Below are 14,183 nucleotides of genomic sequence, written 5' to 3'. Positions count from 1 at the left end.
CAGCCTGACACTCGCTGCTGCCAGGGCAAGTATGTCCTCTAGCTCCATGCCGAAGTGTCCTTGGGCAATCATTGTGTGGGCCAGGATTTGAACCACCAACTCTGCGATTAGTGGCCAACCCGTTCTACCAACTGAGCCACACCCGTAGTTGTTTTTCCTGCTATCTTGAAATTGGTACTTTTATTCAACTGTCAACTGATCACGATGTATAGTCAGGACATCACAATGTATTCAATGAAGCTGTCAGCTGAGGACATGTGAGGCGTCTATTTCTCAAACTAGTGACTCTGATGCACTTTTCCTCTTGTTTAGATGTACACCTTGCCTTCCACATCTCTTTCTGTCCTTGTTAGAGACAGTTGTCCTTTGTCTTTGAAAACTGTAGTGTACACCTTTATATGAAATTTCAATTATTGTATAGTCTTTATTCCTTAAAACATTGATTGACTGATGAGTTTCTAGAGAAAGCTGTTTCTTTTTTGCCACTTATGACCTAATATTGACCTTAAGACATGCCAGTCTATTGCATTCTGTGGCAATTAAAACAAACACAAAGACAATGTTAAGCTTTATTTAACTAACCAAAAAGCTGTCAGCAGTATTTGATATAATGGCAAGTGATTTTCTAGTACCAAATTGCAAATTTAGCATGATTACTCAAGGATAAGGTTTTGAAGTGATGGCTGCTGGAAATGGGGCCTGTCTAGATTTGATCAAAAATGACTTTTGTCAAATAGCGATGGTGCTGTTTTTTTACATCAGTAATGAATGAGTTAGCCTATATAGACAAAACATATACAAATCTACTAATAGAAATTATGTACAGATATGTCCATCTTATAAAGTTTCAATATAACTTTTTCAAATGAAAAAATATAACTGTATCCCTGCAGTCTGCTGCCAGTGTAATGGATGTATCGCTGAAGACAAGGACAAGTGCTGTATTATCAGTCATATCTGTGTCTTAACTGCTGAGTTGTGTCACATTGCAAGTCAAAACCTACTAGTGCTTTGTCGAGATAAAGCAATTCAGGACAGATTCAGGTCAGGGTGTCAGATGGGGGATATTTCGAGGTCATCTAAGCCTCACCCCACGACGCCAAGCAACTGGGGAGAGGAGAGGACCGCAGATGCACCTTGCATGTCACGTTTGACACCTCTCTATCCATCTGCTGTCCCCTTCAGCCTATTCCTCATTCCTCCACTCCTCTCTGTGATTAGCGTTCTCTTCTTTTGATGTCTGGCAGCCTTTGCTGGGAAGTGAGAAAGAGAAAACTGAGGGAAGGGTATGAGTGCAAATGATTGATGTCTTTGTATGATGCAAGAATGCAGAGACGGGAGCAAAATTTACAGACTGCAGCTCAAACAATATTTTAGAGGTATCAAATCAAAAGAGTGTAGAGAATTTTTTAACAAAGTTCTGATTTATTGTTTTTACCATTCCGACACCTCACACATTATAAACAATAAGTGCACCCCAGGTTGAGAGGGGGAAAGTTCTACATCTACGTTTTTTGTTTATTTATTTTCTTGTGCACTCGTTTGTCCCTGTAATCGATTGAATTCAGCAAGAGCGTTTTTCACTGTTGCTTGAAAATGAAAAAAAATAAATAAATAAAAAATGTCTTCATCACAAAAGAGAGGGAATATTTAAGGCTACAAGCCTCGATTGACTCCCCATCACTGAGACTGACAGATCCAGTAATGTTGCCTGAGGGTATCATGGAGGCAAATCAGTGCATCCCATTCATTACTGCCTAATAATGCAAAAACTAATTATCATGGTCACGGTCCTTCTTTCACCATGCAGAGCAAAGGGCCCCTGCTTTCTCTACTTCCCTAATTACTTTGTCATACTGAAAAAAAGATTTGTCTGTGGTGACAAGACCAGCCTAAGTTCCCTTTTACTTGAGTCTCATAACACCCAAAAGGAATTTTCAAATTAACAAATGTACTGTTTCATTCTAATGCTGTATGATGCAATATGATTACTGTGTGTATCCTGAAGTTCAAATGAATAAACACTCTTCCCACAAGTGTTGGCAATAGCGAAAAGCTAACTAAAAGTAGTGACACTCAAACTGCCTTTTTCAGTAGCAAGACATAGCTCTTTTTCAGTAACAAGCTACTTTTTCCAATGAGTAGTGGTTTAGCATGACAAAATATTTTAGTAAATTATTTCATTTGTACAGTTGATTTAAATGAACTAGTTAAACATTTATTTCACCACTTTGCAAAGATGTTTGAGCACTCATGTTTTCTTATATTTAATAGTACACAATAATATTGTAATACATTTATAAAAATTGTATACTAAATGTATGACCATAATTATAAGCTGCTTAAAATTTATCATGTTTGATCGTTTTTGGTGTGTTTTTTTATGTTTCTTTTTTTTTGTTTTTGTAATTTGATGTGTAGCTAACTACATTTTCAAAAGGCTAGCTTGACTAAATTATGAGTGGCTTGTCACTTGACAACCTACAGTTTAATAGTAACTTCCCCAACACTGTTTCCCAAACCAAAAGGTTTTTTATAAAAGAACAATCAGATAGAATTAAACTAGTTCTAAATTTGGGTGAACAGCTGCATGTACTTATTGCAGACCCAAAAAACTTTCAGTTCTCTCCACTCTGTCCTTGTGTTCCAGAGATTCCCTGAGTTTGGTTTTCATGTTCCACTGGCTCAGCTGGACACGATGGCTGTTCCCCAACTCTAGCTCTAAAGAACACGAGGCTGGTCCATCTCTTCCTGTCTGTCAGAGATCCTGGATGGCCAAGACTCTGTCCCAGTCTTCCCATTTGTTATGAATAGCCCCTCCATCATGGCACATCTGCTCTCAGAACCTCGCTGGGTCTTAATCAAGGTTGGCATGGGGAATGTAACAGGTGAGCCCTGCTAATGACAATGATGACAAATGGCCTTCCAGTGGAAAGATGGGCTTGAGGTGCAACCAAAGGCTGGACACTCATTTCAATAGGGGTTTTGCCCTTCTGAATGGTAGATGTGTTTGGTTTGGCTGTTGTCTAGACACATTCAGTGATTTGTCTGATAGCCATGTGGTTCTGATGTAGCCACCCATGTCTGGACAGTTAGGAAAGCAGATTTTTAAGCAGGAATATTGTTAAGCAGGAAAAGAGAAAGTGCTTTAACACAAATGTCTTCTGTCAGAGAACATGGCATATATGTCCATGTTAACACATATGTGAGGTTTTCATTTGTTTTTAAAGAGTGCGCATGTTCATCGTGGCAACCATAAGGGAAACCCCACTACTACAGCACAGTCATCTGTCGCTTAGTGCATGCAGCTTTCGTGTCTTCAGCAGCTTTTGCATATTAAGCAGCTTTCTGGAGAACATGTATATAAGCTATTATAATTTGATATCCTAGAAATTATTACACCACCCCCTACGTAACATCATTAACGACAGCTATATATTGTTGAACCAATGTGGTTCGAGCGATGGATGTGTGACATAGTTACTACCGTTTCGGGAAACAGTTGTCGTTAGCTAGTTAATTTCTCCAACAATGTATCGTACAATGGGGGTTAAGCAGTGAGCTACATAGGAGTTTGGGAAATGCACCCTTACTTTAAGTCACTTTGGATAAAAGTGTCTGCTGCTAAATGACTACTTACCATTAATAAAACTCCACTTGTTCAACACTGTTCCAAAAAGCTGACATTTATAAATTATATTATTATTATTATAGTATATTGTAACTACTTGGTGAATCATTGTTGCAGCATACCAGATTATGAGTTACATCAATGTACACATTGCAGCTCAATATTCTCAAATATAAATTTTCCAACAAAAGTGACAATTCATAGTATTTTGAGAATGCTTTTACTTTAAAAAATTGCTTATGCAAATCTCTAAATGTATTCTATCCATTTACATTTGGTTCTCAGAAATGCTTGTTTAAAGATGTAGGCATATAAATTCATGGTTGCCTGGGCCAAATGTTCATTTGTGCTTTGTGATATCAGGTTGCTGTGCCACTATCTGTCAGTGTGGTAATCCAGCCCTTTAGTCAGCTCACCATCCTCTTAAGCATTCAGCTCTAGTGTGCATAACCAGTCACTCTAAATGTCTTTGCTGGGTTTTGATAGAGATTAGTCTCCTGCGCCTTAATGACCCCACAAATTAGTACCCAGAATTAGATAAATTAGAAGTGTGTGCTTTCCTTTAATTAAGAGCTGAAATGCATCGTTGACTTCAGTTAGTTTTCGAAAGTTCATCTGGGGCTTGCAGAGCACGGCTCTCGGCAGCTCTCCAGAACACTGCGTCACCCCGGACTTCCAAATTACATTATTTACAGATGACTTGGCTGTGCTCATGGTGAAATCACTACGCCGTCCATGCGCCAGGTCTCCCTACTTCCCCTGCCAACACCCAGCCCTCTTTCAAGCACATTGTTTCCAAGCCCTCCTTGCACCTGCATTCCAGTGAGATTTGAAATTGCATGAATTTTGCCCTTCAAAGTAAAATGTTTGGGCACCCTTGGTTTTAAGACAATTTAATCCTTGTAATCACGGAATTTGTGCTCAAACCCTGCTCCTGCAGTTGAAAGGGAAAAAATCGAGGTTTGAACAGATTCCCAGCCAGCGACCAGCCATGACCTGAATAGCAGCCCTATTTCTCTATACTTTAAGAGATATGTGCTACCAAAGTGAAAGTGACAGATAGTGTTTTGTGGTCGGCTAGACGATACGCATGTCCCCTATATGAAATGACAAGTGCATTTTCCAAAAAGAAGGACTATAATGTTTTTCTATTTAGCAGTTGATAGTTTGCCTTCATCATAACATGAGCTTAAGGTGTTCGGAACAAGCATGATTATTTTAGGCCCCCGGTGTCTCTATCTCCACAAATTGAAATCTTTTATATGGAAGGCACAGTTAAGGCCCCACAGCAGGGGAGGCACCTAAATCAGCATGCAAAGTGAATCTGTTACATTCACTTGCATTAACCTCCATCTCTGCACTAAGCACAACAGCAATAGAATTTTTTTTAACAAATACGGGCCTCTTTTCCAGCAGTGTCCCAAGAGTCTATCACATTTTTCCTGCAATAGAAATTCATGAATTTGCAAAGCAGTGGTGCATTATGCCCATTAAACTGGACTGTGGTCGCATATTTGCTGAACATGCAATCAAAATTGCAGCTGACACCGAACACAAACATTGAAGCCTTTTGAAACCAAAACACCTGGTGCCCTGGTCCAGAATAGAAGCAGATTAAATTGGTGCTCTGCCTGTTTGTAAGAGGGATAAATTATATACATTTATAAAGTAAAATCCCTAATCCAAATTTTTATCTGTCCTTTTTAACATTAATATATCCTATTGACATTCGTTTTTTGATCACGGTTCAGTATTAGCTTTTTGCCACATCTACTAATGATGGGATGATTGAGAAATTATTCTGGTCATATATTTTATTTTGCAATATGTTTTTAATATATAATTTTGTCCCTACACTCTCAGAAGAAAAGGTACTGTTTAAGGTTCAAGGCTGTCACTGGGGTGGTACCCATGTTTCAGGTACATATTTTTACCATTAAAGAGACAAAAAGACACTTTTTTTGTTGTCATCAACGTTGTGTCGATGTAGTAACACTAGGGGGTCGCTCTTAGGAGTCCCAAACACCTCTGATCTTTGAGAAAAGGCCAATGTGAATTGGCGAGTGTAATTTGCATGCCACTACCCCGGACATACGGGTATAAAAGGAGCTGGAATGCATCCACTCATTCAGAATTTTTCTTCGGAGTTGAGCGGATGTGTTTCAGCGAGCTGAATTCCTCCGCCGATCCATTCACCTCTACAAAAGCTGTTAGATTTATGGTGCATTTATGGTGCAGAGAATGCCCCTGGGCATTTTCCCCTAAAAGAGTATATTCTTCCTCTAAAAGGGTATATTTCCCTTCTAAAAGAGTGGCACTCATGGAGAGCATCTTTTTAAAGTATCTTTCCTGGTTGCGATCATTACCTCTCTACTTCCCACAGCCACAATCGCTGCCTCATGTGCTGGGCGCTGCCCACGCGGGGACAGCGTTCGCAGATGGGTCATGTTCTCACTGCGAGAGCGTTATTATGGCAAAGTTGCGGTCGCGGCTTTACCCCAGCAGCTCCCCGCCGCAGTCCTTCTATCTACATGTTTGAGGCCACGTCAGTTAGAACTGGGAGTAATTTGGGGATTTCAATGGGAGAACTCATATCAGGGCGAGTTCGTGATCTCGCGAAGAGGATGAGTTTTTCGATCACAGCAACGGAGAGTGAGTTGGTTCAGTCTGATGCAATGCGCAGCTGATGGCCATGCTTTCCCGGGCGACTGCGAGCGTCAAGCTGGAGTGGAATCCTCCGCTCCCCCCTGTACCCTCGCGGTGAGGGCAACGAAGTTTCTGGCAGGTGATGTCCAACCTGGTGCCTTTGGCTCTACCTGGTCGAGTCAAGGAAGGATGACAAGGTACGATTCCTTGATGCCCCCTTCTCCCAGGTTTGGCCTATTTGGCAACACCTTAGAGGATTTCACCCAGCAGTTCTCAGTGGTCAGAGAGCAGATGGAAGCCATACAACACATTCTTCCCTGGCGTGACTCAAGGTCTCACACCCCCTCTGCTCTTCGCCAAGGGTGTCCCCCTGTGGCAGCAACACTGGCTCTGCCTCGAGTTGCTGGCAGTATTGCTCACCCTGCAGAGGTTTTTGACACTGAACCAGGGCAAGCACTTGTTGGTCAGGATGGACAACACAGTGGCAGCAGCGTACCTCAACTGCCAAGGCAGCAGTGTACCTCAACTGCCAAGGCAGCGTGTGCTCTCGTCGAATGCCGCAACTATCCTGCAGTCTCCTCCTCTGTAGTCAGCAATGGCGTTGCAAGCCACTCACATCCTGGGCAACCTCAACAGTGCAGCGGACAATTGGTTCAAGCGCAGGTGGACCTGTTTGCTTCCCGGGATTCCTCCCACTGTCCTCTCTGGTATTCCCTGACCGAGGCTCCCCTCGGCACAGATGCACTGGCACACAGCTGGCCCCTGGGGCTATGCAAGTATGGGATACCCCAGTGAGCCTACTTGCACAGATGTTGTAAGGAGCAAGTTGTCCTATTAGCACCCTACTGGCCCATCCAGACCTGGTTCTCGGACCTCACGCTCCTCACGACAGCCCCCCGCCCCCTTGTGAATTCCTTTGAGGATGGGATGGGGTACCATCTGGCACCCATGACCAGACCTCTGTAATCTCCTTGTCTGGCCCTTGGACAGGATGTGAAAGACTTAAGTGGCCTACCACTCGTGGTGGTAGACACAATCACTCAGGCCATGGTTTCCTCTACTAGGCACCTGTATGCCTTGAAGTGACATCTGTTCGCTAAGTGGTGTTCTTCCCGATGCAAAGGCCCCCAGAGAAGCACAACCGGATCAGTGCTTTCCTTCCTGTAGGAGAGGCTGGAGGGGCGGCTGTCCCCCTCCAACATGAAAGTGTATGTAGCCGCTATATTGGCACATCACGATGCAGTAGACGTTAAGTTTTTAGGAAAGCACGACTTGAACATCAGGTTCCTGAGAGGTGCTAGAAGGTTAAATCCCCCCAGATTGCGCCTCATCCCCTCGTGGAACCTCTCCATGGTCCATCGGGGCCTATGGGGAGCTTCAATTTAGCCCCTAGAGTCAGCTGAGCTAAAGGCACTCTCTTTGAAGATGGCCCTCCTGACAGCACTCACCTCCATCAAGAGGGTAGGGGACCTGCATGCGTTCTCTATCGGCGAAGCATGCCCTGAGCTCGGTCCGGGTGACTCTTGTAATCCTGTGACCCCGACCGGGCTATGTACCCAAGGTTCCCTCGACCTCGTTTAGGGATCAGGTGGTGAACCTGCAAGCGAAGCTGCCCCGGGAGGAGGCAGACCCAGCCTTATTTTTGCTGTGTCTGATGTGTGATTTGTGCATCTATTTGGATCGCATGCAGAGCTCTACACACTCTGAGCAGCTCTTTGTCTGCTTTGGTGGACAGCAGAAAGGGAGTGCTGTCTCCAAATAAAGGATTGCCCACTGGGTTATTGACGCCATCGCTATGGCATATCACGCTCAGGACGTGCCACTCCCATCTTGAGGCTACAAGCCAACTCTAATAGGAGTGTGGCAACCTCCTGCATGCTAACCAATGGTACCTCTTTAGCAGAAATCTACTGAGCAGCGGGCTGGGCAACACCCAACACCTTGCAAGATTCTATAATCTCTGGGTACATCTGGTCTCGTCCCGTTTGTTGTCAGGTACGAACAGGTAATTCCGGGACAGCTGGCCAGGTGTACTGCTTTGCACATAGCGCCTTTTCTCTCCCGTGAGGTGAAGATGTGTGCTTTTTACCCCCAGGTCTTGTTCACGAAGTCGTGGACCCTGGATGTCCTTCCTCCTTAGCCCTTTGGCAGGCGAGTTTATGGAGAAATTCGCTGCCGGCCCAGTAAGTGTGCTAACTAGGCCCTGTACTGGTGTAGGTGCTGCACATGTGCTGGTTGCCCATACCTATCCCTGTGTGATGTATCTGCCAAAAAATATTTTCCCTGTTGGTAAACCAAATCTTCCTTTGGGAGAGGTCCCTCTGGCCCTGGTCACCTTGTTTGTAAAATTCCTCCCCCTCCGGATAGGACCTACCATGGGACTTCTCCTCATGAAAGACTGCTGACAAGTTTTGGTAAGAACTTGTGACGTATTATCACTCCCCCGGCACCCCCCGACGCGGACCTTATATGTCCCCCAGCTGAAAGATTTAGTTCCTTCTTTAGAGAAAAAACAGAAGAGTCAACAAAGGGGAACCTCACAACACTGAACTACCCACTGAAATGGCCGGGACCTCATCTTGGCTCCTCAGCACAAAACCTGAATGAGTGGTTGCATTCCAGCTCCTTTTATACTCGTATGTCAGGGGGAGTGGCATGCAAATTCCACTCACCAATCCCATTGGCCTTTTCTCAAAGATCAGAGGTGTTTGGGGCTCCCAAGTGCGACCCCTATTGTCACTACATCGACACAATGTCTCGTTCCCTCCATCAGGGGACGGAGGTTACAACAGTAACTGAGATGTTTTGTTTGTTTCCACAGGAACAAAAATATACAAATATACCTTCAAAATCTCCACAATAGGTCTTTAGGGTACAACTATGTTCTCAAATCGAGTTACACATTTTAACAAGAAATACAAAAAATACCCCTAAGAGGATCACCCAAGTGACAGCCCATGTACCTTAAAAGTACAAAAAATAAAAAATGTCTGAGAGTGTACGACAAATTTTGCTTTTTTGTACCCTGCATATTTGTGGTAAATATCAGATACCCTGGCCCCAAAAATGTCTGAATTTATTGCAGTAGATAACAAAATATTAAATCAAGTAGTATGCAAACAAATTCTGCTAAACTTTATCTTAGAACAAACTTATATTTTCTAAGCTATTTTGGTTATTTCTTCACCAACTGGCCCCAAAGTAATTTGCTTGAGTATGTGTTATTTTTCTTTAAAATAAATGACATTTAGTATTTTATTTTGTAATATTATGCAATGACATTTCAATACAAAAAAAGGAAATTATCTCCTTATGTATAAAATGTACTTACCCTCATGCCATCCCAGATGTGAATGACTTTCTTTCTTCAAGCTGAACACATTTGAAGAAAACTAGAGATATATCTCAGCCCAATATGTCCTTAAAAAGCAAGTGGATGGTGATTAGACCATTGAATTTCCAAAAAGAACAGCCAGTTAGCATTATTGTCATCTGACTCCACTCATTAAAATAATGTCTAAAGCTAAACGAGTGAACAAACCGATAAAACCAACGAAGCTTCTGTGTAGAGTTCCTTTTACTCAGCTGTAAACAGCGCTGCTCTTCTGGGTGTGTCGCATACGTGTCTAAACATTCTCTGTCGTCCTTTACCCTTGCTACAGTGTATAGATCACCCGGGCCTTATTCAGATTTCCTTAGTGAATTTGCAAATTTTTTATCAGATCTTGTAGTTACTGTAGAGAGAGCCTTAATTGTTGGTGACTTCAACATTCACAGAGATAATGAAAACGATACATTGGGATTAGCATTTATCGATATTCTCAACTCTCTTGGAGTCAGACAAAATGTAACAGGACCAACTCATCGCCATAATCATACGCTAGATTTAATTCTTTCATATGGAGTTGATGTTGATAATATAGAAATTCTGCAGCAGAGCGATGACATCTCGGATCATTACCTCATCTCTTGCATGCTGCAATCAGCTAATGTTACTCAATCTACACCACGCTATCGTTCAGGTAGAACTATTCTTTCGACCACTAAAGATAGCTTCACTAATACTATTCCAGATCTATCTCATATACTCAATAAACCCCAAAGCCCAGAAGAACTTGATGAAATAACGAAAAAATGTAATGCAGTCTTCTCTAGCACCCTTGATGTTGTCGCCCCACTTCGATTAAAGAAAATTAAAGAAATAAGCCCTGCACCATGGTACAATGATCACACTCATGCTCTCAAGAGAGCAGCTCGGAAAATGGAGCACATGTGGAAAAATACAAAATTAGAAGTATTTGAGGGTGCATGGAAGGATAGTGTCTGTAGCTACAAACACGCACTCAAAGCTGCCAGGTCAGCATATTTTAGTAAACTCATAGAAAATAACCACAACAATCCTAGATGTTTATTCAGTACTGTGGCTAAATTGGTTAGGAATAAAGCATCAACCGAACCAGATATTACATCACAGCTGAAGAGTAATGACTTCATGAATTTCTTCACAGATAAAATTGAAATAATCAGAAATAAAATTGGAATTGTGCAATCATCTGTCATAGCACCTCAGAAAACAGTGTCGAATAATTTCCCTCATGTGCAACTTCAATCCTTCGCTATCATAGGTCATGAAGAGCTAACAAAACTTATCGAAACATCAAAAGCCACAACTTGTTTGTTAGATCCTATACCAACTAAGCTCTTAAAAGAGGTATCACCTGTAATATCAGAACCTCTTCTTAATATCATTAACTCCTCGCTATGCTTAGGACATGTCTCAAGAAACTTTAAAATGGCAATTAGCAAACCACTAATTAAGAAGCCACAACTTTATCCTGGAGAACTTGCTAATTATAGACCGATTTCAAATCTCCCGTTTATGTCAAAAATACTAGAAAAGGTAGTATCCTCCCAAATATGTTCATTTCTACAGAGAAATAGTATATATGAAGAATTTCAATCAGGATTTAGGCCTCATCACAGTACAGAGACTGCACTTATCAGAGTTACAAATGATTTGCTCTTATCATCTGATCGCGGCTGCATTTCTCTTCTAGTGCTTTTAGATCTTAGTGCTGCATTCGACACGATAGATCACGACATTCTCTTGAATAGGCTAGAGAATTATGTTGGAATTTGTGGAGTGGCATTAGAATGGTTTAGGTCATATTTAGCAGACCGCTACCACTTTGTCTATGTAAATGAGGAATTGTGAAACCAAACAAAAGTAAAATATGGAGTGCCACAGGGATCAGTTTTAGGGCCTCTGCTTTTCTCCATGTATATGCTTCCCCTGGGAGATATTATCAGGAATCGTGGAATAAGTTTCCACTGCTATGCTGACGATACACAACTTTATATTTCTTCAAAACCTGATGAGATTTCACAATTCTCAAAATTAGCAGAGTGTATTAATGAAATAAAAGATTGGATGGCCAGAAATTTCCTTCTACTCAATTCTGACAAAACAGAGGTTCTAATTATTGGACCAAAAACTCTAAAAATAAGCCACTAAAATATAATTTGACTCTAGATGGATGTACTGTTACATCATCTTCAACAGCGAAGAACTTAGGTGTTATATTTGATACCAATCTGTCCTTTGAAAATCAAATTACAAATGTTTGTAGAACAGCATTCTTCCACCTAAGAAATATTGCTAAATTAAGGCATATGCTCTCGGTTGCTGAAGCCGAAAAACTAATTCATGCGTTCATGACCTCAAGACTAGATTATTGTAATGCATTACTGGGAGGATGTCCAGCAAGATCAATAAATAAACTTCAATTGGTACAAAATGCAGCAGCCAGAGTGCTGACGAGAACCAAGAAATATGATCATATTAGCCCCCATTTTATCATCGTTACATTGGCTACCTGTTAAATTCCGTATTGATTTTAAAATTCTGTTAACTACGTACAAAGCTTTGAATGGTCTAGCTCCGCAGTACTTAAGTGATCTTCTACCATGCTATATTCCAATACGTTCATTAAGATCGCAAAAATTCTGGCCTATTAATAGTTACCTAGAATATCAAAATCCACTAAAGGAGGAAGATCCTTTTCATATTTGGCTCCTAAACTATGGAATAGTCTCCCAAACACTGTTCGAGATGCAGACACACTCTCTCAGTTTAAGTCTAGACTAAAGACTCATCTATTTAGCCAGGCATACACCTAATTTATCCTCCAACCCACAATTAGGCTGCTTTAGTTGGGTCTGCCGGAACCAGAAACCAGAAACATTGAGCATGATCTCTTACTCTGCAATAAATTAAATGGCATCTACGCTTACATCTTTTTATTTGTTTCCCTGTCTCAACCTCGGGACTCCTATCCTGAGGTCACCAGCACCATTCCTGCTTCATGTTGGACTCCACTGCTACATGTCGCAGAATGATGATGACTAAATGCAGCCGGTGCCAGCCAAACATCACTTCAATCTATTATGACGGACTTCAGAGGATGAAATGATGCCAACTCCAACCTGCATCACCTCGGTCTATTGATGGACTACGATCTTGAAATGGAATGCATAGACTAACTATTGCCAACAAAAGCCTTCATCAGCCAATTAACAAGGACAATTGCATCTATGTGAACTTCTGCAATTAATCAAGATGGACTTCAAAGACTTTGGTCATTAATCTTACAGTTCAAACACAATCGATGCTTAATCACTGACCCTTAACACTTAGTTTAATAATTTTAAACCATGATTTTACCTATACATAATTAATATTTACATTACATTCATAATGTTAGCCAGAGGGGAACTGGCCCCCACAGTGAGTCTGGTTTCTCCCAAGGTTATTTTTCTCCATTAATCAACATCTTATGGAGTTTTGTGTTCCTTGCCACAGTCGCCTACAGCTTGCTCACTGGGGTTATTAATACAATTATCATTTAATTATTTTTAAACACTATTAAAAATCTTATTTTATCGAAATTACACAATGATGATTAATCGACTTTATAGACATTACAGTTTTATCGTCTGTTAATGCTGATATTCTGTAAAGCTGCTTTGAAACGATGTGTGTTGTGAAAGGCGCTATACAAATAAAATTGACTTGACTTGACTTGACTTGACTTAAAAAGTACTTAAATATAGATTTTTTCACTTCAGAAGACATTAATTTAACCACTGGAGTCGTATGGATGACAATATGCTGACTGTCTTTTAGTTTTGGAGATTAAAATGTCATAACACCATTCACTTGCATTTTAAGTGTAATGCCTGGTGTAAAGCAGGACAAGACGGACAAGAGGTGCGGATCCAAACGCGGCTTTATTGGGATTAACACATAAGAAATAAAAGGTAAACACAAATGAAAGTCCACGATGGGAAAACAGGAAACTAAAACACAATGAAACAGATTAAACACTGTGAAACAAAACCTCAAACAAAACTAAGAACTCGGGTAAGGAACACAGACCAGGCTTGACGACATTCAAGAAACAAACAATGATCGACAGTGACTAAACAAAGAACCAGGGTTTAAATACACGGACAAAGTGGAGACTGAACGAGACACAGGTGAAAACAATGATGAGTGCAGGCAGAGAGGAAGGCCGGGAATTGTGGGAAATGTAGTTTAGACAAGGACAGTGAAACACGGGGCGAACAACAAGGAAAACGCGACATGGAGCGCGAACGGTGACGGGTGAAATGGAAAACACGGAGCAGACAAGGAAACATGACATAAACGTGATAGTGCGACAGAGAACACAGGGCAGACAACAGGGAATCGTGACATTAAGGACCTCCTGAGCTAAAATATTTTTCTATTTTTCTTCAAATGTGTTCTGCTGAAGAAAGAAAGTAATACACACCTAGGATGGCATGAGGGTGAGTAAATGTTGAGAGCATTTTTATTTTGGGTGAACTAACCCTTTCAGTGTGG

This window comes from Xyrauchen texanus, chromosome 32, assembly GCF_025860055.1.
Source record: "Xyrauchen texanus isolate HMW12.3.18 chromosome 32, RBS_HiC_50CHRs, whole genome shotgun sequence".
Classification (NCBI taxonomy): Eukaryota; Metazoa; Chordata; class Actinopteri; order Cypriniformes; family Catostomidae; genus Xyrauchen; species Xyrauchen texanus.
Note: the sequence above shows the minus strand (reverse complement) of the source record.